This window comes from Rhinolophus sinicus, linkage group LG05 (genome assembly GCF_036562045.2).
Source record: "Rhinolophus sinicus isolate RSC01 linkage group LG05, ASM3656204v1, whole genome shotgun sequence".
Lineage (NCBI taxonomy): Eukaryota > Metazoa > Chordata > Mammalia > Chiroptera > Rhinolophidae > Rhinolophus > Rhinolophus sinicus.
In genome coordinates this window covers 36,880,961-36,903,252 of record NC_133755.1, presented here as the reverse complement: position 1 = coordinate 36,903,252, position 22,292 = coordinate 36,880,961, and the positions used below count along the sequence as shown (strand labels likewise).

Sequence of the window (22,292 nt, the reverse complement as noted above, 5' to 3'; positions counted from 1 at the left end):
TGCCTTCCTTATTTTACGAGAGATGAAACGGAACTTCATGTAGCCAAGAGCTTTGACTGAGGTTGTCTACCTACCAGGTATGTAGTTATCTCTGGGCCTAACTATAACCATATTACCAAAGAAAACAAGCCTCCATAGAATTCTACTAACCTAAGCATTCATACATCTGGTCAATGTAAGTTTTTTGGTGGCTTAACACTATGTATTTATGAAGGACAAGCATGTCATCAACATTTATCCCCTGGATGGGAAAATAAGACTTGAGTCTTTATTCTTCCCAGAAGAATAAATTTTTCTCAACTGGTATCAGTAATTAGTTAAGAAGGTCATGCCTCTTTTCCTGTTATCACTGGAAGAATATTCAAGAAACCACCACAGATCATCATGGCAATTATAAAATAGCAGAAGTCCTAGCTCTTTTTATAGGGTATGTTTATCTACTGCTTCCCATAAAATTTTCTGTTTCTCATGTAGAACAAGGGAGTAAGGGGTATATGTATACAAAGCTGTAAACCCTAGGTGAAGGCATAAAAGATGAAATTGTCATCACTCAGATGTAATTACAGTTGCCATAAACATTCAAAGTTGGACATATTTACTTTCTGTGGACGTAAGACTCAATTGAATTACTTGTTTTTCTAAGGAATCCTGCTAGGACAGACCTGGAATAGGAAGAATGAATGGGGATATCATATGCTACTTATACGTAGTTAAGTGTATATTATTGTAATATAGCTAAACTAATACATGGTAAAAGAACTACTGATAATCAAACCACACAACATTACTGGATCACCAACACACTGAAATCAAACATACCTATAACTTTTCTTCAAATTTCCAGAAATAAAACAAATAAGTCATGGGGATGTAATGTACAACATAGGGAATATAGTCAATCATATTGTGATAGCGCCGTACAGTCAGATGGTTGCTGGACTTATGGTGATCACTTATTTAGGTGTATAAATGTTGAATAACTATACTGTACACCTAAAACTAATATAATATTGTATGTTAGCTGTATTTTAATAAAAATCTTAAAAACACAAAAGTCTTTCCATACATGATAAAATGTACATCATTTCATAGAATTGAACCTATATTTCTGAATAATCTTTATTCTTTAATAAGTTGTATACTGGTGATCTGTTCATAACTCATATGCAGAATATATTGCCACCAGATTTAGCTTTTGGAAATAGAGATCTGTTCAAATCAATTCTCTCAATGAAAGTCTTTAATGAGTTTCTTTGGTTACAGGATAAAGTCCAAATAATTTAGCAGTGTTTTCAAAATCCCTTCTTATCACATTCTATTTCTTTTTGCCCATACTTTTCTTTTTTTTTTAACATTTCCCCTCTGCCCCATGTGAGCCATAAATTACAGGTATTTACTGGCAGATGGAAAGTGCTTTGTGTCAAAGAAACCTACTGAATGAACATGTTAATGTGTGGAAGGTTATAGAATAAGCTAACTCTTGATACTTCTCTGGAATAGTTCCAAACAATCATTTAACTTGATCCTAATTCCTGTCAGGAACAAAGGTTACAAGAAGAAATGTCTGTACCTCCTTCTAGGCAACAACTTCTAGGAGTTGTTTCAATATACTACAGAATTTCTTCACTGGTGGATTTAAGCTCCCATTTCTTTTCAGCCTGTGCCCAGGGTTCAGAGCATCTTCTATATAGTGTGGAATCCCACTTTTCACGCATTGTGATATATAGATGACGTATTACAGAATTGTACACCAGAACTCCATGAAACTTTACTAAAAATTGTCACCTCAATACACTTTAATTAAAAAAGAAAAAATAGCCCAATTGCTTGGGATACCTCTACTAAAACTTACGGACTAAGTGCTGCTGAAATATTTTTCAAAAAAAAGAGATTGTTTTAAAAAAGTTTAGAGAACTATACTTTAGGTCAAGATGGGTAACAGAAACAGGATTTACTCCCTTGCCTGAAACACATTTTTAAAATGTACCAAAATTATGATAAGCAACAGTTTCTCAAGATCTGAACATTAGGCTTTGAAAAAAATGTGACCCCTTAAGAGACAGGAAGGAAATAAGATGAACCCTATTATTGTCCCAGCTTACTGCCTGGAGAGAAATAAGACAGGGATGTCCATCTATTCACTTTCATTTAACATTGAACTGGAGGTGTAAGCCAGTACAGTATGTGACAAATAAATAATTAAATGGAAATACTCGTAAATAGATGATATTCAGTTTAGAAGAAAAACACAAATATACCTAAAACTTTTCAATAATCTTATCTTTTGGTTTTAGAATTTATCCTTTTCCCTTTTTCATTTTTATTGTGCTTTCATAATGTATTTCTCAGCTCACCACACTAGGAGGGATTTTGTTTATATTAACATCCAACAGGGAAAATACTATTATACAATCTAATATTAGGTTGAAATTAAATTTAATCATTTCCTTCATCAAAATGACTATTTACTGCATAATGAAATTCCACTAATGCCACATCAGCTGCATTATAAAGACAGGAATAAATCAACAAAATGACATGAAATTTGTGTAGATTAAAATAATTCTTGAGAAAATTTTGGAAAATTAAAGCTATTAGAATACTAGAAAGTTTCCCTTTAGAACTTTATTGTTTCAGCAGAATGAGATGTCTAGAAGTCAACCATGTCATCTCTGTGCCTCTAGACAGAATTCTAGAAATTACAGTGTGTACCATAAAAATTCAAGAAACATGTCTTGAATAGGAGGCAAGGGAAGGACATTTTACTACCTTACCCAGTTACCCTCTGGAGTATTGAAACCTCTGATTTCTAACTATTGAGCCTCTCACTGGGGCCATGACCAACTTGGCTACTGCTTATACTATTTAGAATCTTCCAATTACTAACATCACATCAAACTTCAAACCAGAGATAGGTAGAGATCTGAAACTTTAAACATTAAAAAATAAAGATTGAATTACATGCACATTTGAGAAATAAAACCATTAAAATAATTTGTGAAAGTGATACATTTCATACAGTAAAGTGATAAATTCACAAATCTAAAAAGAAAAAGCAAATAAAGTACAGATGAGTTCTATGCACTTGGCTGGCACCCAACAGCTGGTTGGTATTCTAGCCTACTATTTCATCTTCTATAAAACTGTCTGTACTTGAATAAATATGCTCAGTGACTGTCATTCATTTAGAGCAGGGCTTTTGTGAGGAATGACCAATTAAGAGTATCAGCCATTGCCACAAAATATCTGAGAGCCTTTCACATTAAATGCACAAAATGAATAATAATTTTACTTTTAATTGCTTTTATTTGAACTTGTGGACCATCTTACAATATTACATAGACACAAGGAGTGAGAAATAGAAATGACATATCCTGTTTCTAGAAAATTAGAAAGAAAATTCAAGCCACAGAAGACCATTTTATTATTGAGATTACTCAGAAAACCAACTCCAAACAATTAAACTACTCGGTCTTCATTACTGTACCCAAGTACAGATTTTTCTGGATTAAGATAGTCATGTTTGTGATAGCATCACATTCAGGTTCTGAAGAGAACCCAGCACTGCCATCTTGAAAGACCACCCTGAACATGAAAGATTAATGGCTAGGGTCTAGCCCTTCTCTTGATTGTAAGAATAACAGTCTGAACTTTGTCTCCAGTTAATCACAAGGTAGTCTCTTTTAACTCATCTCTCCACATTAGCCTGAGATGAATATTCAGCCATAGTGTTCTTACAAGAAGCCTGGACTAAATTCATGTACACTTAAATCTGTGTCCTTCCTCACCTATTCCCCATAAGAATAATGATGATGATAAAGAATTGAGAATAACTATCTACATTCTTCATGAGAAGATGCGCAAAAAGCACAATGTGGACTTTCCACTTTAATGTGAAGTCCAAAATGCAGGAAGCAGCCTGTTTTCAGAGATATTTGAGAGAATTAGCTAATGCTAGCATCCCCACCTCCCAATTTGGCTATCCAAGTGAGATGAAAAGAACGATCCAACTTGGAAGAGAGTCTATGAGGGCATGAACGATGTGATTGTTTCAAGTACATTTTCAACTGCTAAACACACTGTCACTCAATCTCTCTCTGTCTCTCTCTCTCTGTCTCTCTCTCTCTCTCTCTATATATATATATTAAATATGTGGGGGAAATGTGGTTCCACCATTTGGCTGATGGATAGCATCAAGGAATAAAACCCATTTTATCTTTTAGAGGAAAACAATAAAAGGGCTTAAAGTCAAGCACATTTATTGGTAGAATGTCTTATGCATAGAGCTGGATTTCTTGAACTCATTTCAAGTCTTTATTTTCTCTGGAGGCTCATTACTTTTAATTGTTTACTTTCTGTCTCAAAAAAGTTGGCTCCCGATAGTCTTGGATGAGAACTTCTCACTTACTAGACCAGATCTCTTTTTTTAACCCCATTTTTCTTTCTAGTTACTTCTCCTCCCTAAAGAAATTCTCTTTATTGCTAGTCCTGTAATACAATAGGGTGTGTGAGATGTTCTTTAAAATGCATGTTACTTGAAGGAGGGAGAACTAGGTTTAAATGCAATAAAATTATTAGCCATCCTAGTGAATAATTATGGTCCCTGTATGGCCAGTTTTGTAGACATGCAACAGAAATTAACAGTGCCAAAGGAATGTACTGTTCTTACAGATATTGGTTGAAAATCAGTGATCACTTTATTTGTACCACGAAGCCTGAAATACATTTTCCCTGTACATGATTTCTAATAAATCCAAAGGCTCTGTGTCATTCTCCTTTCTATGCCAAAATGTACAAATCTTCTTAAAGAAAGGAATTTTTTCTATCTCTATATTTTCTCTTTTGAATTGTAATATCACATGCTGCTTGAGCTGATTAGCCCTGAGCACATGCTGTTTTATGTAGTTCATCTTTTTTTATTGTTCTTATTTTACTTTTTCAATTAAATTATAAACTACTTGATGATAGAGAGATTTTAGGTAACCCTCACAGAACCTTTTACTATAACTTAGATTAGTAACTGTTCATGGAATATGCTATTACTCTTTATTGCCTTATTCTTCTTCCATCTTGGACTAAGGTTCTATTTGTCCTCATCTCCAGATATAGTGCTTTACAAAAAAATCAGTATGGGTGTGTTTAGGGGTAATATGTGCTTTTCCTCCCTCAATTATGATCCTGCTCTTTCATTCTTAGACTTGATCATGTACATATTGGCTGGTGGGTCGATGTTTAATTTTTAAAGACCTAAGAAATTATTTTATTTTAACAAATTATAAACTTTGTATATAATGAGACTTCTAAACCTATAAAGCATTTTTTTTGTATAACATCTATGTTATATGAAAAAGAACATCGATGGTTTACCAACATGAAACTTCAACCTCGATATGTTCCCCTGATAATTCGTACTCTTGATTATCTTGACAGGTTTTACAATAAAGATTATCTGTTTAGAATCCATGATTTAGCATATATTGTAGGAGAAGAACATGATAATAAAGTGGTTCAATAATAGTCCCAATGGTAGAAATAGCTTTTCAAACAGAAGGAGTTGAGGTATGTCAGAGGAGATGTGACAATATAGTAGATACACAACTTAGCAATGGAATATCACAAACCAACAGCATTTCCTCATCAGTACAAACAGTGAAATGAATTGAGCTTGCATCAATCCTAGAATAAATGAGAAGGGACTACACACTAATTGAAGAAAATAATGAAAATAGGATTTCTGTACATAAATAGAATTTATTTAATTACATAAGGCTATCTGACTATTGTATTTGGATATCAAATTGCATTAGTTTATAGCTTGTCTTTTATCATTCTGGTAACCAACTCTGATAAAAATAAGAATGCAGAGCACTCATCTGGCTTATAGCATTCTGAAAAAGAGGTTCTAAAATAGGGTATCAGTACAATTCCATATACATATATCTCGGCTATTCATTTTGCATTGATTCTATGTAGGTCACACGAGTTCACAAATATTCCACTAAAATACAGCACTCTTCTCTCCCCAAACAAAAATCCAATCCAAAAATTAATGGTATAACTTTAGCAGTGAGAGCCAGAGATTCATACTCTCCCACTTACTAAAGCAAAAACTCTTTGGAGGTAGTGAAGAGAGAGGACATTTTTTGTGTTATTATTATTTGTACCTTCATCCTGCCCCTCAAGCATCTATTGGTGCCCATTACATAGTAGACATATAAATTAAAGAATTATTAATTGATCTTGGGAAAATAAGTTTTCTTTCTGGGGTTTAATAGAAGCTTAACTATAATAGTAAATATCAGACAAGGCAGGAAGGCTCATTTGTCTCCTAATTCATAATATGAGAAGAGATCATAGAACAGATCCACAAAAATTAGAAGATGCAGTACTAGAAAAGTTTTATCTTTATTCTAAAAATTCTGTAAGGATTTTTTTCTAGGAAATTGCAAATCAAAGTGCTGAGATGCAAAGTCACAACATCTCACTCACAGTTCAGAGTTGAATTGTCAAATAAGCATGATGTTTGTCCCCACTTGGGTCTAGCTAACAATATGATGAGCAGAAAAGTGAAGGAAGATTTCAGGGTCTCTCCAAATGATACCAACCTAGAACTGAAATGACTACCTCTTTTCTTACTGATTAAGTGACCTATAAATGTTTGGATTTTATCTCCAAGTTTCTCTTAACTTAATTCAAAAAACAGTAATTGAATTTCTACTATGTTCTAACACATTGTACATATGAAATAGTGGAATCTCAATGGTGAGTGATTCCACTTTTGAATAACTCAAAATGTAGTGGAAAACACATTCACACACTACCTGTAATATAATGTGATTAATTTATTAGATTAATTGTTTCATAGTTTGGTTCCCAGGAGAGTGACATACTGAGACTGATGCAATGACAGGCAGGCCTGAGGGTGAGGGCAGTGTTTTAGCATCAACTAGCCGTGGTGGAAAGAATCCTGAGGACGATAAATTGATAGGCAAGTCAAAGGTAGAAAAGCACTGCTGAGATAATTCAACAAGTGTGTAGTTCTGGCTATTTCTGGTTTTACTGTATTTCTGGTTTTTTCATGTTCTTATTCTTATTGAAACTAAACTATTGAAAGCTATGAAATAACAATAATAATAAAAAAAACACACCAAAAGTTAAACTTCTTGCAACCATTTTGGAGGGTCAGGACTTGTTCTCAGAATTCAAAAAATTAAGATTGTTCTGGGTCTTAAGGGAGACAGGCTTTAAACAGCTGGCATAATATAAAGAATGTCTCTTCTTTTTGTCTGCTGATGAGAGTTCCAGGGGGATGTATTTTAAAGACAAAGGGCAAAAATTAGAGCAGTAATATTAGTCTACTTTCTGAGAGTAATGCTCTACAGTTTGAGAAGAATCATATTTGTATAAGACATATGTTAGTCATCGGCATTTTGATGCAGACTAAAGAACAGTATTCTCAATTAGAAAAAAGAGATAAAATAGATCGTCCTTTGTTAAAGACAGATCTTTTTGCATTTTATTCTCAATTCAGAGGCAGAGAAATAAGACAAAATGGCAGACTATATAATTAATAAAATCAAAATTATCGTTTGGTTGTTAATACAATAAACTTAAACACTAATAGAAAAATAATGGACAATTAAAATTATCTAAAGGAAATACATGTAATGAGAACTAATAGAACAATGCTATTCAGATACAGTGTTATTTAGTTTCAATAGTTATTTTGTAAATTTTTAAGAGTTGCTTGAGAAATCATATGAATCCCAACTATTTAGAATCCAATACCATTTGGACTTTATGACCCAACTCAAAGTCACTGTGACAGAAGGGAATACTGTCAAAGACAATTGCATGAATGGCCATGAGGATTATAAAACAAAGTAATGCCTTCTTCAGATAACTATTTGCTTTCAAGAAATCACTCCTGACTTAGAACTGAGGCAACATAGTGCAGGGAAGAGTTAAGAGTGCAATCTTTGGAGCCAAATGGTCTGAGTTTGAATCCTATCTCTTCCTTAGTAGCTGTGTGACCATGGACACCATACTTAAACAGTGTCACATTTTCTCTCTGAAAGAAAGGGACAATGGTGGTGCATGCTTCATAGTGTCACTGTGATGATTAAAAATTTTATGTAAAGTGCTTATGAAAGTGTCTGACACATAGTAAATACCATATTCATGCTTCCTAGTATCATTACAGCTGGATCCTGGTGGAAACTCAATGTCTGTCCTTGGGATACCAAATGATAATGCATCCTGAACTACCTGACATAAACTGTGTGTTATCTAATACACCAAATGCTAAAGCATGTATAATAGCACTCCATCATCAAATGGCTGTGGTGCATACACAATCAGACTCAATTAAGGTCTAAAGAAGGCACTGGTAGGTGTTATAAACAGGTAGTTAATAATACCTGTGCTCTTTCTCTTTCTTCATTACCACTTTTTCCTCCACTCATTATGAGAAGTCCCCTAAAACCAATGAACTAAGAAGAGCATATCTGAGCCTGATTTAAAGATGGTTCTACATGATATTCTGGCCGTAGCTGAAAGTGAAGGGCTGTAACACAACTGATTGTTTTCTTTGCCAGAGCTTGGTCATGGACCTGGAAATCATGAGATTAAAGATTTGATAAATAGGGAATCTTGAAAAGAGCCTTGTGGATAAGACTCTCCGAATAAGCACAGGGTGTAAGGATATCTATATCTCACAGGAAAGTTCATCAAATGATACCAGCTACAGAAGAGGCTCTCAATAATCTCAATAATGGGTTATAGATAACCCATTATCCAGATGTCTCTTTACCTGGACACTCCTGTGCTTGTTCAAAGGCTTATAAACAAAGTAGTCATGATAGTAGAAGTGTAGATTATGCAAGGGTTCAATAAAATGGACTTCTTCCCAACATGGCTGATGTGATTTTGGTCTTCCAAAGGTAGAGATCAATGTAGAATTTGATGTGGCATCATGACTCAAAGGAACATGGTCATAAATTTATTAATTTTTGACTCCAATTATCAATAAGATTTGTTCTTCCTGGACTTAAACACTTATTATGAAGATATCTAAATATGTATCTATAGATATAGATATATAGATGTATAGACATAGATATAGGGTATAGATATAGATAGATATATAGATATGTCTTCCGTGTTACCATGCTTCTGTCAGCAATGTTTCTACAGTGTTAGGGTACTCAAACTGCATCCTGTTTCTGACCAGGGAATTTGATAACAAAAGAAGTAAGATAATAGGTTTATATCCATGGCATTCACAGACCTTAGCATATACTCAATCATTCAGAAGCCATAGCCCTTATGAAAAGTGGAAATGGCCTATAGAAGACCCAGTGATGGTGTCAACTATGGAACAGCATCTTACAAGGTTGGATTTGGTCCCTCTGGAAGCAGTATATGCTGTGAATTAGGGATCGAATACATTTTCTATTGAACCTTAATATCTATCAAATGAGACCACTAAAATGCAATATTATTAGAAAGCATTGATGTTATGCAAATTATTGATTTTGGTGAAAATTACAGCTACCTCTTATACACCGTGTAACATTGTTTCCCAAATTATGTTTCACTGATCACTACTTACCTAGATAGGTTAGGAAATGCTCTATTGCCAAATTATTTTGAGAAATTTGGGATTCAACAAGGTTAAATATTTTATTATAAAACCTCTGAGACTAAAATATGACCATGTGCTTTGTGAATTTTCAAAAGGAATATGTAGTAGCAGCATATCCCAAATTTATTTGATCATGGAATTATATTTATTTTTTCTTAACTACTTTCTTATATTACTGTGCTATAGGGAAACATTTAATGGAAAATTTGAGAAGATGTTTTAAATAATATATCTGGATAGGAATCAAGCAGGTGCTGATGAGAAAACTTATTGCTATTATGTTTATAAAGAAACTGAAAAATTGTAATAAAAAAGACCATGATAAACAAGTTTGTTGGATTTGGTATAAATATACTGTTTGGCAGACTTCTTTAACTTCAAGGAAGCCAATATCTACAGGGGACAAATTATCAACCAAAGAGTAGTTATATTCTCACATTCCCAGAACCTCCATTTACTAGTATTAAAATCAAAGCAGTGAGAAATGTGCTGTATTCTGGATTCATAGGCATTTAGTCGAGGATATTTAGCATTCATAGGAATTATATCTGCAAAGTAAAGGCACATTTGTTTTTTTTATTTTCAGAACCTTCAGAAATGAGGAGATGGCATTAAATTCCAAGAACCTGACAAGCTAGTAGGTAAAGAAACGAAATTGTCAATCTTCAGCCTGTGTCAGAAGGTACAAAATTAACTAATTGAACAACCCTGCTTAATTTGGTTAGTTTTTGTATTTCTAATATTAGAGAAAAATGAAGGGAAACTGAGTGATAAGAATGAAATATTATTTATAAATGAACAAGTACTTCAAATTCATGAGCTGATGGGCATTTGATTTTTGTCTTCAGAAGAAGAAAATCATTAAATACTTAATAGTGCTTTATTGGAGCTCACAAAACCTGACATCTTTAACAAATGATGCTTGTATAGCCTATTCCGTGATGAAAGTATCACATATTTCATATTTCCATTCTCTTTCTTCTTTGCCTAAAAAAGTATTTTTCTTCCCAAGATCTGTCAGTACTATTTTAAGAGTTAAATTACATGCTCTCTAGATTTAATTTTCCTAACAAGAAACAAATTAAAACCTTCGAATGGGAAATCATGTCATCTAAAATAGGCCATGTTACTAGAAACAGTTATTTCACACACCAATGTTGTTTTCTGGTATGGATAGTTCCCTGGGATTTCTTGTGCCAATACTGTACTCAAGTTTGACCAACTTACAAGCATTAATTTGTTAATGGTTAACCAACCATTATGGATCGCGATCAACCAAAATTGATAAATTTGTTTGCTCAATGAGCAGAGTATAGTAAAAGTAGAAAACATACAATTTCTTTCTAAATCTTAGCTTTGACATTGTAGAAAACTATTCAATCAGCTCTCTATTTAAAGCATTGTAGTAGGCCAAGCCAGGAATACTAGCTATGTTCAAGAAGGAGAAAGGTGACTTAGACTTATTTAGCCAGGCTATATTCAGCATCTTAAATTACGCCTTTATCCTCTTTGGTTTATAGGAACACTTTTTAAAAAATCTAATTTGTTATAATTAAGAACTTTAATTAAACTTATAGTCCTAAACTTTTGCATGCTAAGTCCTCTGTTTCCTGTAAAAGCTGTGGCATAAAGAAGCATAGTCTCTTGGTCAAGGTCACTGGAAATCAAAACTACATGAATTAATATGTACACACACACAAATACATACACACTATATTTTTTTCTACATTCATGGTCAAAAATTGTTAATCCTTGAAGTATCTGAAAATACTAAAGATTAGAATTTCTTGATTGAACTATTCAGCAATTAACAATGCCTAGCTAAGATTTTAAAGCATGTAGTTCTTGATAGGATTAATAGTAATAGTAATTGCTGACGTTTACTAAGCCTTGTTTCTGTCAGTCTCGATGTCAGGCATTTTGTGTGTGTGTGTGTGTGTGTGTGTGTGAGAATTGTATTCATCGTCAAACAAATCCTTGAGATATACGTAATATTGTCTATATTACAACAAAAACTTGGAAAAGACTATGTAGCTTATTCCAAGGTAAAACAAAACAAAACAAACACATGAATCTAGGATGAAAACCTAGAAGCAGTGAATCTAGGATGAAAACCTAAAACAGGACAGTCCCTAACCACCTAATAAACTATGCTAGTCTTATGCTCAAAGAGCGCTGCATTGGTGCCTCTCTTATGGTTGCAAATATGCATCATTAATCAATATTGCTTTGGGGGGATTTTTTAGATTTGCTTATCTAGATTTGAACAGAAATTAAATAATGACTCAGCATATTGTTCTGAGCCAGAGGCCAGTGAAAATGCTGGTGTAAGAGAATCAAAACACTTGATCTATCATTCATAGCCTCTTGCAACTTGTCAGAAAGAGCTGTTTTCTCGCTTATAAAATCTTTTACTGGAGTGGAAAATCTGATACCATGAAGGAGCCAGGCACCTGTGTATTTATAGAGTCCATTACAGTGGTCTCATGGGATGTCTTGCTCCAAGGTGTCTGGCTCAGAGGCACACTTCTTATACATAATAATACATTAACAAGTAAAATAAGTTAACAAGAATATTGTTTTTCATATCTTCCCTCTCTTTTGTTTTCAATTATGAGTGCATTTATATGTTTGTATGTGGGAGAAGGGAAGTTATTTTTGTTTTTCTTCTTCAGGAACAAAATAATTTGCTTAGAGGTAAATGGGAAAATATAAGAGACCAGAGTAAAGTCAGTGATATTAAAAACACCACAGTGAATTTGTCATCAACCAAGATATTTTTAAGGTATACAGACATTATAGATTCTCCCTATGCCATCACTGCCCATTTGATTTCAAAGATCTTTGAATCTAAATAATTTGCTATTAGTAGCTCCTGGAAGAAACTGAAGAAGCAGCTGTGAGTAAGGACTGAACTGTTCTCCTCACTCACATGCATTGTTTGTTCCCTGGGTGATAGTGCAACCCTTCCTCACTCACTGGTTCACAATTAAAGCCAGAAAACACAACTAAAATATGAGATAGCCAGTGTGACACAATATCCACGCTGGGGTAAAGAATTAGAATTTTAATGATTATGGAAAAATCACCCTTACATTAATTATTTCTTTCTCTAGCACTACTAAGTGTCCTTCTACAAAAATGCAAGAATGAGAAGACATTGAAAATTAATTACCTGCATCTTTAAATATCTACTGATCACCTGATCGATGCAGATCATTCACCAGGTGCTTTGGGGGATAAAGAAATAACGTGAGGACCCTCACTGTCAAGAACTAGAAACTAAGTCAAGGCACAAACGCACAAATGTGCATCTTGGAGGCAGTTCTAAAACTGCATTTTCTCCAAATCTCTATATACATCAAATATTACTAAAAACATTTAAACTCTCACATTTTCTTCCTTCCTGCAATAGGCAGCTCACAACCAATATCAAAATCTTGTAAATCAGGGATAACATTTCAATCATAATGAGATAAAGCGCATGGGAAAAACAAATAAAAATGCATTTACCTTAATGAAAAAGAAAGAAAAAAAGCCTTGTTATTTTCTTAATGGTCATAGCAATAGAAATGACAATGGTGATAAAAATGTTATCATTTCTTAAGCACTTATCATCAGCTAGGCAGGAGACTTAGTGCTTTATAAACTTTAATTAATTTAAGTGTGCCAAGAACTGTTTAAGACAGAAAAACCATCATTTTACAAACAAGGAAAGCAAAGATATTAAGTACAAATATTAATCAACTAGTCATGCATTTGGGAAATAGGGAATCTTGGGCTCCGAACCACATTCTTAAAAGCTACAATACATGTACATACTTAATGTTTGTTGTTCTACATTTAAAAAAATCCAAGTGATAACATATTTAAATAGATTCCTAAATTGACTTATGTCAGCTGACTGCTACAGTGAGAGATCACCCTACTGACCATCAGTCATATTCCTCAGTAAAGTTGGATTATATTACCTGTCATAATACCACATTTCCCAAAGGTGGCCAAACCAATATATCCTACTGCACACACTGGTTTTAAAATTCAATGTGAACTCTTTCATCAGGGAGTGTGCTCTGTATTTCCCTTCCTTAAATATGACCACGTCTGTAACTGTGGCACAAGTGACCCCATGTGAATTCCTTGGCTCATTGTTAAAAGGTTATTTTGCTTCTACCTGATTCTCATGAGATCTGCCATGCTGTTAAGTCCAGAAGCCACATGGAAAGGCCATGTGCAGGTCTGCCACAGCCCTAGCTGAGGTGACAGTTACCTTCTAGCATTAACCATCAGACAAGTGCCTGAGCAAACCTTCAGATGACCCCATTTCCCAACATTTGAGTTGCTCCCAATGATGTCTTACAGAGCTGAGACAGACTGTGGCCACTAAATTGTGGGTCAGTGTGTTACACAACAATATATAGCCATAACATCTAACTTCACAGTATTGTGTGTTGTAAATGAGATAACACATGTAAAAACATACAGTGAAGAGCTAAAAAAAAATTTATATGATTTCCATTGCTTTTGTTTTTATTGTTATAACTGCCCTGTAGTGTCACTCCAAATGATTAACTTGTTCCCATATTCTCCACTCTTATTACTAAAAATATGGTCCCTGTACCAGCAGCACCAGTGTCACCTGGGAGACAGTTAGAAATGCAGACTCTGAGATCGCACCCTAGACCTACTGAATCAGAAGCTGCACTTTAACAAGATCCCTAGGCGATTCCTATGCATACTGAAGTTTGAAAAGCACTAGTATAGACCACCTGAGCAGGTCTACGATCGTATAGGGTATGTCCATCCTCAATCATACGTACTGGTTAGCCTAAGGGAGTCATTCCTCCTGTGAGTCCACACTAGCTCCTTGTCTTCTACAGGGAGAAATGTTGAACCAGTAAAATACCCTATACATTTTCATGGGGAAATTCATGAGAAATAGAAACCTTCAAAAGTTCTGTGTCTTTCAAATGAGCAGAAGGTTGACAAAGGTGACCTAGCATGATTTGACAGATGGTGTGTGTCAAATGAGTGGAAAAGAGGAAAAAGAGTCTTTCAAAGTACCTGATTGTAGTGTTAGCTAAAAGCTGCCTTTAAACCAATTTTCCAGAGTCCAGTAGCTTTCAAATATTTTGAATCAAGGGTTTCCTATTCCAGTATTGTGCAGGTAATTGGCCAGCTTGATTGCCGACTACCTGCATAGGTTACAGTGAGCATCCCTGTCTGTGCTTTTCCCTTATCAAAATAGTTGGTTTGAGAAAGAAATATTACGTCATTAATATGGCGCTGTGAGATCAGAGCCTCTTCAACTTTAATTGAACCTCGTATGTCAACGCTAAAATTTCCAATCAGATCTTAATTTCTAACTGCATTTGGTCCTTACCCTTAATTGAAATATTAGTTTATATATTTTTACTTGGAAAAAATGAATGTACAAGGCTTATATTATTGCTTAGATACTCTAAACATTATTAAAAACAGCAGAAAAAGAATTTGGACTACAAAAACGATAACTATTTTTGAATGTAGGACAAAAGAAAAGCCAAGACCATAAGTTTTCTTTAAAATGGGTTTTAAAACATGACATCCTCTTTAATCATCATCCTAACAACAAACTTCATAATTATGAGATTGTTTTCAGCTTTCTGGTTGGCCCTTTCAACTGTCCTGTGAGATTAGCAGGCGTCTATGTTCTATGTTTTATGGCTGAGGAAGGTCAAAGAGAGAGCAGAAGAGAGCAATACAGGTAACATCACCAGCTAGTTGTTTTATGGTTGAAGAAAAACTAATGTTCACATTTGCTAACTCTTTGTGGGAATATCCCTCTATGGAAAATAGAAGAGGTAGTTTAATTTTAGGTAAAAGTTATAGCTAAAATCTACACAGTATGGGATATAACCACAATCTCTAGCACAGTGCTGTCTGGTTTCAGTGGGACTTTCTGTGATAAGAAGATTGCCTTTTATCTGCATGCTCCAATATGGTGTCCATTATCCACACGTGGCTATCAAACACCTGACATGTGCCTATTGCGACTAAGAAACTAAATTCTGGGGTTTATTCCATTTTATTTGTTTATTTTTGAATAGTTAAATTTAACTTTGCTCCAAAGAGAAGAAGCATGAAGGGCTGAGAGCCGAGTTTTAGAAAACCCATCCTCCAATAATGGTATCTAGGCATCACCTTACACAAAATACCCTTTTACTCCTACCTACAGAAACCCCAAGACAAAAAAGAAAAGAAAATAGTAGAGTGGCCAGAGGCCAATGAGATGGGAGTCTGAGGTACCAGTTTAGAATCCTGAACTCTGCTCTCTTGTTTGAAAAATAAGAAAATTGGAGTCCATAAGTTTTAAAGCACTTTCCAATTATAAAATTATGTGATTTTTGCAAAATCCCAATTGGTTTCTCCCTGTCCTCTTTCTGTCCCAATTTTCTCTCTTTTTAACATCATCTTGAGATTCCTTCTAACCTCAGCAAATTTAAAGACTCCATTTCCAATCTGCAATTTCATGTGCCCCTCTCATTACCCAATTAGCAATAGTTTTATTGTGGTTATCATTTCCTACTTTAAAAGAGCCATGTAGTGGATTCATCCAGTTTCTGAAATATGAGAAAACAATTAATTCAAAGCATGACTTTGTTCTTCCTATTCTCCTGTCCTTTCGGAGTCACGAATCAGTGTTATTTGGACTTGGTATTTATACTCACTCTGCCTTAGGATGTTCCAATCTTTTTCTTTTCTTTTCTTCTTTTTTTTTTTTTTAAATGGTCTCTTCCACAGCTACCCTAAAAAATATGCTCTATGCCCTAGGCAGTTCTCTTTCTGACTTCGCATTAGAAGCAAAAGGGAAATAGTGATATAAAATCCCCCATTTCCTGATAACTTCTCTTTATTCTCCATTCTTCAGTTTCTCTAGGGTTACTTTTCTTTCATGTACATATATTTCAAATACATCTGCAATATTTTTTCTTTAGTAAGAATCTGGTCTGAATGACATATATTTCCTTTCCTATCCCTAATTATTCTTTTTATTTTTATTTATTTATTTTTTAAGGAGGACACAGCTCACAGTGGCCTCTGTGGGGATCCAACTGGGAACCATGGTGCTACCAGCACCATGCTCTAACCAACTGAGATAACCGGCCACCCCCTTTAATTATTCTTTTAACTTGTTTCTATTCATTCTCAATCCTTCTCTTTTCCTACCAGCCTTCATAGATTAAAAGTAAAACTGTTATTCATCAATTTCATTTGGATCATTTTAATTTCCTGTGCTCTTCTGCTAACATTCAGATTTAAACCAATTTAAGAAAATGTGCATCTCTTCCAGTTGAAAAATGTACTTAGGGATTTAGAGTAATTTTGAAGATGTTTTACTTTTCGAAAACAGATTTCTACAAGGTATCAAATCCCATGAAATGTATTTAGGACATTAATTTTCTGAAAGGAAGTATCAATCTGTTTCCCACAATTCTTGTTTTTAAAAATCTTGGTCCTTAAATGGAGGAAATAGATTAAAAAAAAAAAATCCACGATTCTACTCTTATGCTCCTGATAATTAGAGGACAGGATAAAGAACATCTAAATTTAATCCTTGGAGTTTCAAAACATTCAAATTGGCCTTAATACATGTCCAGACTGGAGGACTCTAGGGGAGAAGTAAAGTATGTTTCATAGGTCTCTGGATCAATCTAGGTCTATAAAAGAACTTCAGGAAAAATTCCAACTGACTCAGATCCACAAAAATCTTGAACCCAGCCTAGAGCTGACTGAGGAGGAAAAAAACACTGTATCTGTGGATGCAAACTGGTTCTTGAGAGAGTTGGACAGTGGAGATAGCTGTGGCTGAACCTTCAGTTCTCTCAGTATACCCCACTTTAGCCTCCCATTCTCCATATGAGGAGTTCATTCTAAATTGCTGAGAAGCTCAGAATTCCTATGAATACTGCTTTAAGTTTGAATAATCAATAGCTATGTTTCTATAGTCCCCTATCTCACTGCCACAAGAATTCTACCTCTAGCAGGAATTTTCCTTATTGTCATTTATTAAGTTTTCTTTTGTACTTACTGAATAATAAAGAAACCCTTGTGATCTTGTTTTGCTCTCAGAGTTCATCACAGAAATATTTTTTCTTTGTTTCTTACAACATTGGAATATTAAAAAATGGCCACTAGTGAGGCCAACGATTTTTATTGTTTTCCCTCTGAACCTGCTCTGTGTTGTCAGCCAAAATATTCGTATCCTTTTCATTCTGCCCTTTCAATCCTGTAGGCCACTTGACTGAACAAAATGGATGCCAAGGCAACAATACCACAGAATAACTTAGCTAAATTCTCAGCAGCCAGGACTTCATTCATCATTTATCCCCTGTATTCTCTTATTCTAACAAGGGGATCGTAATGACACTTTAGGTTTCCAGGTAACAATATCAACATGGACCCTGTGTTAAAGTCTTTAAAAATGCTTGGGTATTATTCTCTGCACAGTCCATATTTTCTCCAGTGACTATCCAGTTCTTTGAGGAAGAATTAGAGGGGAACCTTGCTGTGTACAGTTGCTGGAATATTGCTGAGTACTTCTTCCTGGGGACCCGGGCCGTTCAGTCAGCATGTTTTATGTTCTAATACTGGCTCAGGACCTTTGGAGAAGGGATTGTGACTTTTCATTGGGCAACTTTTCTCAACTGTTGAATCGTTCATTCTTGATTTCTTTGGATGGTACAAATAAAATGGTAACCTTTTGGGCTACTTTCCTATATTGTTCCTAGGGTTCTAGGTCCTATTCACCATCTCCACAGTTCTCTGGGAGTTAGGCCTCCTTAATGCCATTCATTAGTATAACTATGTCCACCTAGCTTCTGAAGGTTCAGCGCTGTATTCATGCCTCTGTCTTTTCCAGGTACTATCATCCCCATTGCTGTTGGTGAACTTACTTTCACAGCTAAGGCTATCACTGAAGGAACTGACAGCTGAAGGCCGCCCATGCCCAGCGCTTCCAGCAACTGGGCCCACACGCCCTTCATTGAAAGGGTTTCTCCGTCACTGTGGTATCCACTATACAGAAAAAATTCTACTAAAACCATCTCTATCCTTTCTCTGGGGGATCATGCCCTTCTATATAAACGGCTTCCAATTCTTTGTATGGAAGTAGGTAATTTAATAACACAAGTTCTGTAAAATAGGAAAACTACCGGGTTGGAAGAATGCTGTCTTGGTTTGTCAGCTGGGTCTCTTGGAGCATTGAGCAACCACGTGAGAAACCTGACTATTCTTCGGAGAGGACATCTGGAAAGACCTTGAAAATGTACGTAAGAAAAAGAATGGCCCAGCTGAGCTCAGCCTTCCAGCCATCTCTGCTGAAGGACCACACAAATAAGTGAAGTCACGTTGGTTCTTCCATACCAACCCAGCTGCACTGAATACTATTAAGAGTATCACTAGTGACCCTGGTAAATGACATGTGAAGCATAAGAGTCGGCCATCTGAGCATTGCTCAAATTCCAGACCTACAAATTCATGAGACATAAGAAAATGATTATTATTATAAGTCACTGTATTTTGAGGGTAGTTTGTTATACAGGGATATATACCCAGGCTGTGTTACTTTCGTGTGTCAGCCACAGAACTTACTGAAGTGCTTTGCATTATAGATAGTTGCTAAGAATTTGATTATTTATTTCAAATAGAATTTATTAGGTGTCAACTATGTGCCAGGGACAGCACTTTGCATATATTACCTCATTCAGTCCTGACAAGATGAGTTACAAAACACTGTGAATAAATTATCAATTGTGTCTCAGAAATAAATACATCTTTTGTGTTCTACTCTGTTCTGTGATACTGGGACTCAGCCACATTTTCAGACTCATTTTCTAGTTAAATTCTGGTTAGGTTCCGCCATTGGAATGCAGTAGAGGAAGACTACAAGGTGGGAGAAGAAAAGCATGTCCTTTCTGTTTTGCTACTCCTGTCCGCATCATTTAAGCAACAGCACTTGTTTGCAGGGTCAAGTGTCTGACTTCCAGCACTCTCAGAATCAGCCTCAGTACAGTCTCTCAGAAGTACTAGAGGGAGCAGTCATCCCGTGCCATCTTCTCAATGTTGTGAGCACCAGCCCTGTACGGACCCTACTGCAAGCTCCTGAGGCATGTTTTTCAAATTTGCTTCAGGTTACTCCATAACAAAATAAATGATGTGTTACAGACAAAGTTGAATTGCCCTTTTCTCTCTTCCCACTATGATCTCCTATTCTCCAAAGAACTTCTTCCATAAGGTTAGTAGATATCCTTTATTTGATAGCTACCCTTTAAGTTTATTTTTAAAAAATTATTTAAAAAATCTACTTACATATGATTCCATGAAAAATGCATAGTATAGTATTTTATGCTTTTAATATACTTAAATAGCCCCTGTATCCATAATTTTCCAACATCATTTTTAAAGCTATCACTGTTAGTATATACATATCTATACCATTTATCTGATATACAGAATTTCAGTATATAAATATACTACTATTTATTTATTCTGTTATTGCTATTTTTAGGTGGCTTTCATTTAAAAAATCCCTACAATACCTTGGTTGATGAAAAACAATTCACTTGTTTGGGACTACTGTGAATTTTAATTGGAAAATACATTTTGCTCATTTCTTGTGCCATTCAATCACTTTTTAGAAATCTTAAGAAATTGTCATCACCAAAAGCTTCTAGAATGTTGTTTTCATTAAAGCAAAACATATGTTTCCCCAAAGATGATCCATCTATATAATGCCCTGAGATCTTTGTGGCATTTCTAAACTCATTGGCTTAGTTATAGCAAGGAAAGTATTCAACAAAAATTAAAGACTTCATCCCTGAAACAGACATGATCGACTGATCATACTGTCTTTTCTAGGTTTTTCTAACAACTTTACCTATGCCCTAAAAGACACCTATAGAATGAAATCTTACTTCTATCAACAGCAAGAGTTCTTCTGATATCCAATACTGTTTCTCTTTCTAGAGGGACCAATTACAAAATGGTTGTCTTTGATTAAAAGCTAACAAACAGCTTTTAGCTTTGATTAATTCCTAGAAATTAGAGGTAGTAAATGAAAAAAATCTAGTCATAGCAAATATATTTCCTTTCAGATAACTATTTATCTGAATTTTCCCAGGACAATCCTGGTTTCCAGGGGCTTATACCGTATATAAGTGTGACAAAAGAAAAATAACCTAAATTGGGATAAAGGATAAAAATCTTGATTTACCACCAACTATTTAGTTCCAGTATTGCAACATGCTGCATACGTGCCTTGTTTCTGTGCCATGGTGAGTATCTACTTAACAGCTGATCATGACATTATTCCCTAGTGCTCAAACAAGGCTTCTCAGTTCTTTGGTATAGCAAAATGATCATAACATTAATCATTTAAATCAGGACGTTTTGCGAGTGCTACTAATGTTTGTACCACAAAAATGCAAATGAAACATACATCTCAAATAAATGTAGGTAGCTTAAAAATATGGAGCATACCTCTCCATGATAGAGAGGTATATTATAACAAGTTTATATTATGTGTTAATTTAACTCAGTGAATCCTAACACCAGTACCATGTTCTAGGAATACAATTTCTGTCTTACAGATGAGAACATTGAATATTGGACATGTTAAATAACTTGCCTAAAATCACATAGCTGGTAAATAGTGGGTCTGTGATATAAATAAAATATTTCTCATTCCAGAACCTGTGTTTGAACTGCTACATTCTATTGTCCCTCAAGCTCTGCACCATATCTCATAACTTGTTAAATTGCCAGCCACCTACAGGATTATTTCAGTGATTTGACATGGAAATTACTCAACAGCTTTCCTCCAGTTTAAAATGGTGCCACTCACTATGCTGCTTGGTAAGAATTACTGAAACTTCTCGAGTAAAGCAAAAACAAGAGCAACAAACAGAAAGAAGAGAGATGTGTCTTCTTCGAAATGGTCCAATTCAAAAGTATATACTCATTCCTTTACAATCCTCATTATTCATGGATTCCATATTTGCAAATTCACCTATCTGTGAAAATTTACTTGTCACTCCAAAAATCTATACTTGGGGCACTTTTGTAGTTATTTGTGGACATGGACAGAGTCAGGAACAGTTTGTTGCCTGGTGCAACTGTTCCTAGCTGAGGTCTAATAAGGCGATGCTCGGCCTTTTCTCAGCTCTGATACCGTAACGTGAACAAATCTTTGCATGGTTTGTTCAGTGCCCCATTTTTCACATTTTGTGCTTTTTCTTGCTCATTTCGCTAGGTGAAATGGCTTCCGACCATAGGCTGAAGTGCTATCTAGTGTCCATAGGCGCAGGAAAGCTATGATGTGCCTTCTGGAGAAAATACGTGCATTCAATAAGCTTTATTCAAGCATGAGTGATCATGCTGTTAGCCATGAGTTCAACATTATTGGATCAACAAAATATATTAAGTATATTAAATGTAGCATCTTTAAACAGAAATATACATAAAACAAGTTTGTATATCCTCAGTTGATGTAAATGTGACCAGAGGCTCTGAGGAACTTAACCCTTTATTTCCCCTAGAAGCGATGGTTTAATATTCACTAATTCAGTGTTTGTAGTAACTTTATAGAACATAAATATCATGAATA

General features: G+C 34.9%; 1 long non-coding RNA gene across 1 annotated transcript in view; it reads left to right on the top strand.

The window, feature by feature from the left end:
* The window catches only part of LOC141571828 (uncharacterized), a 212,443-nt gene extending 192,580 nt beyond the window's left edge, over nt 1–19,863 (top strand). Inside the window, exons 3-4 of the long non-coding RNA XR_012496885.1 lie at nt 10,233–10,328; nt 18,549–19,863. This is a non-coding gene — a long non-coding RNA (uncharacterized LOC141571828). The remainder of the gene's footprint in view (nt 1–10,232; nt 10,329–18,548) is intronic.
* The last annotated feature ends 2,429 nt before the right edge of the window (nt 19,864–22,292 follow it).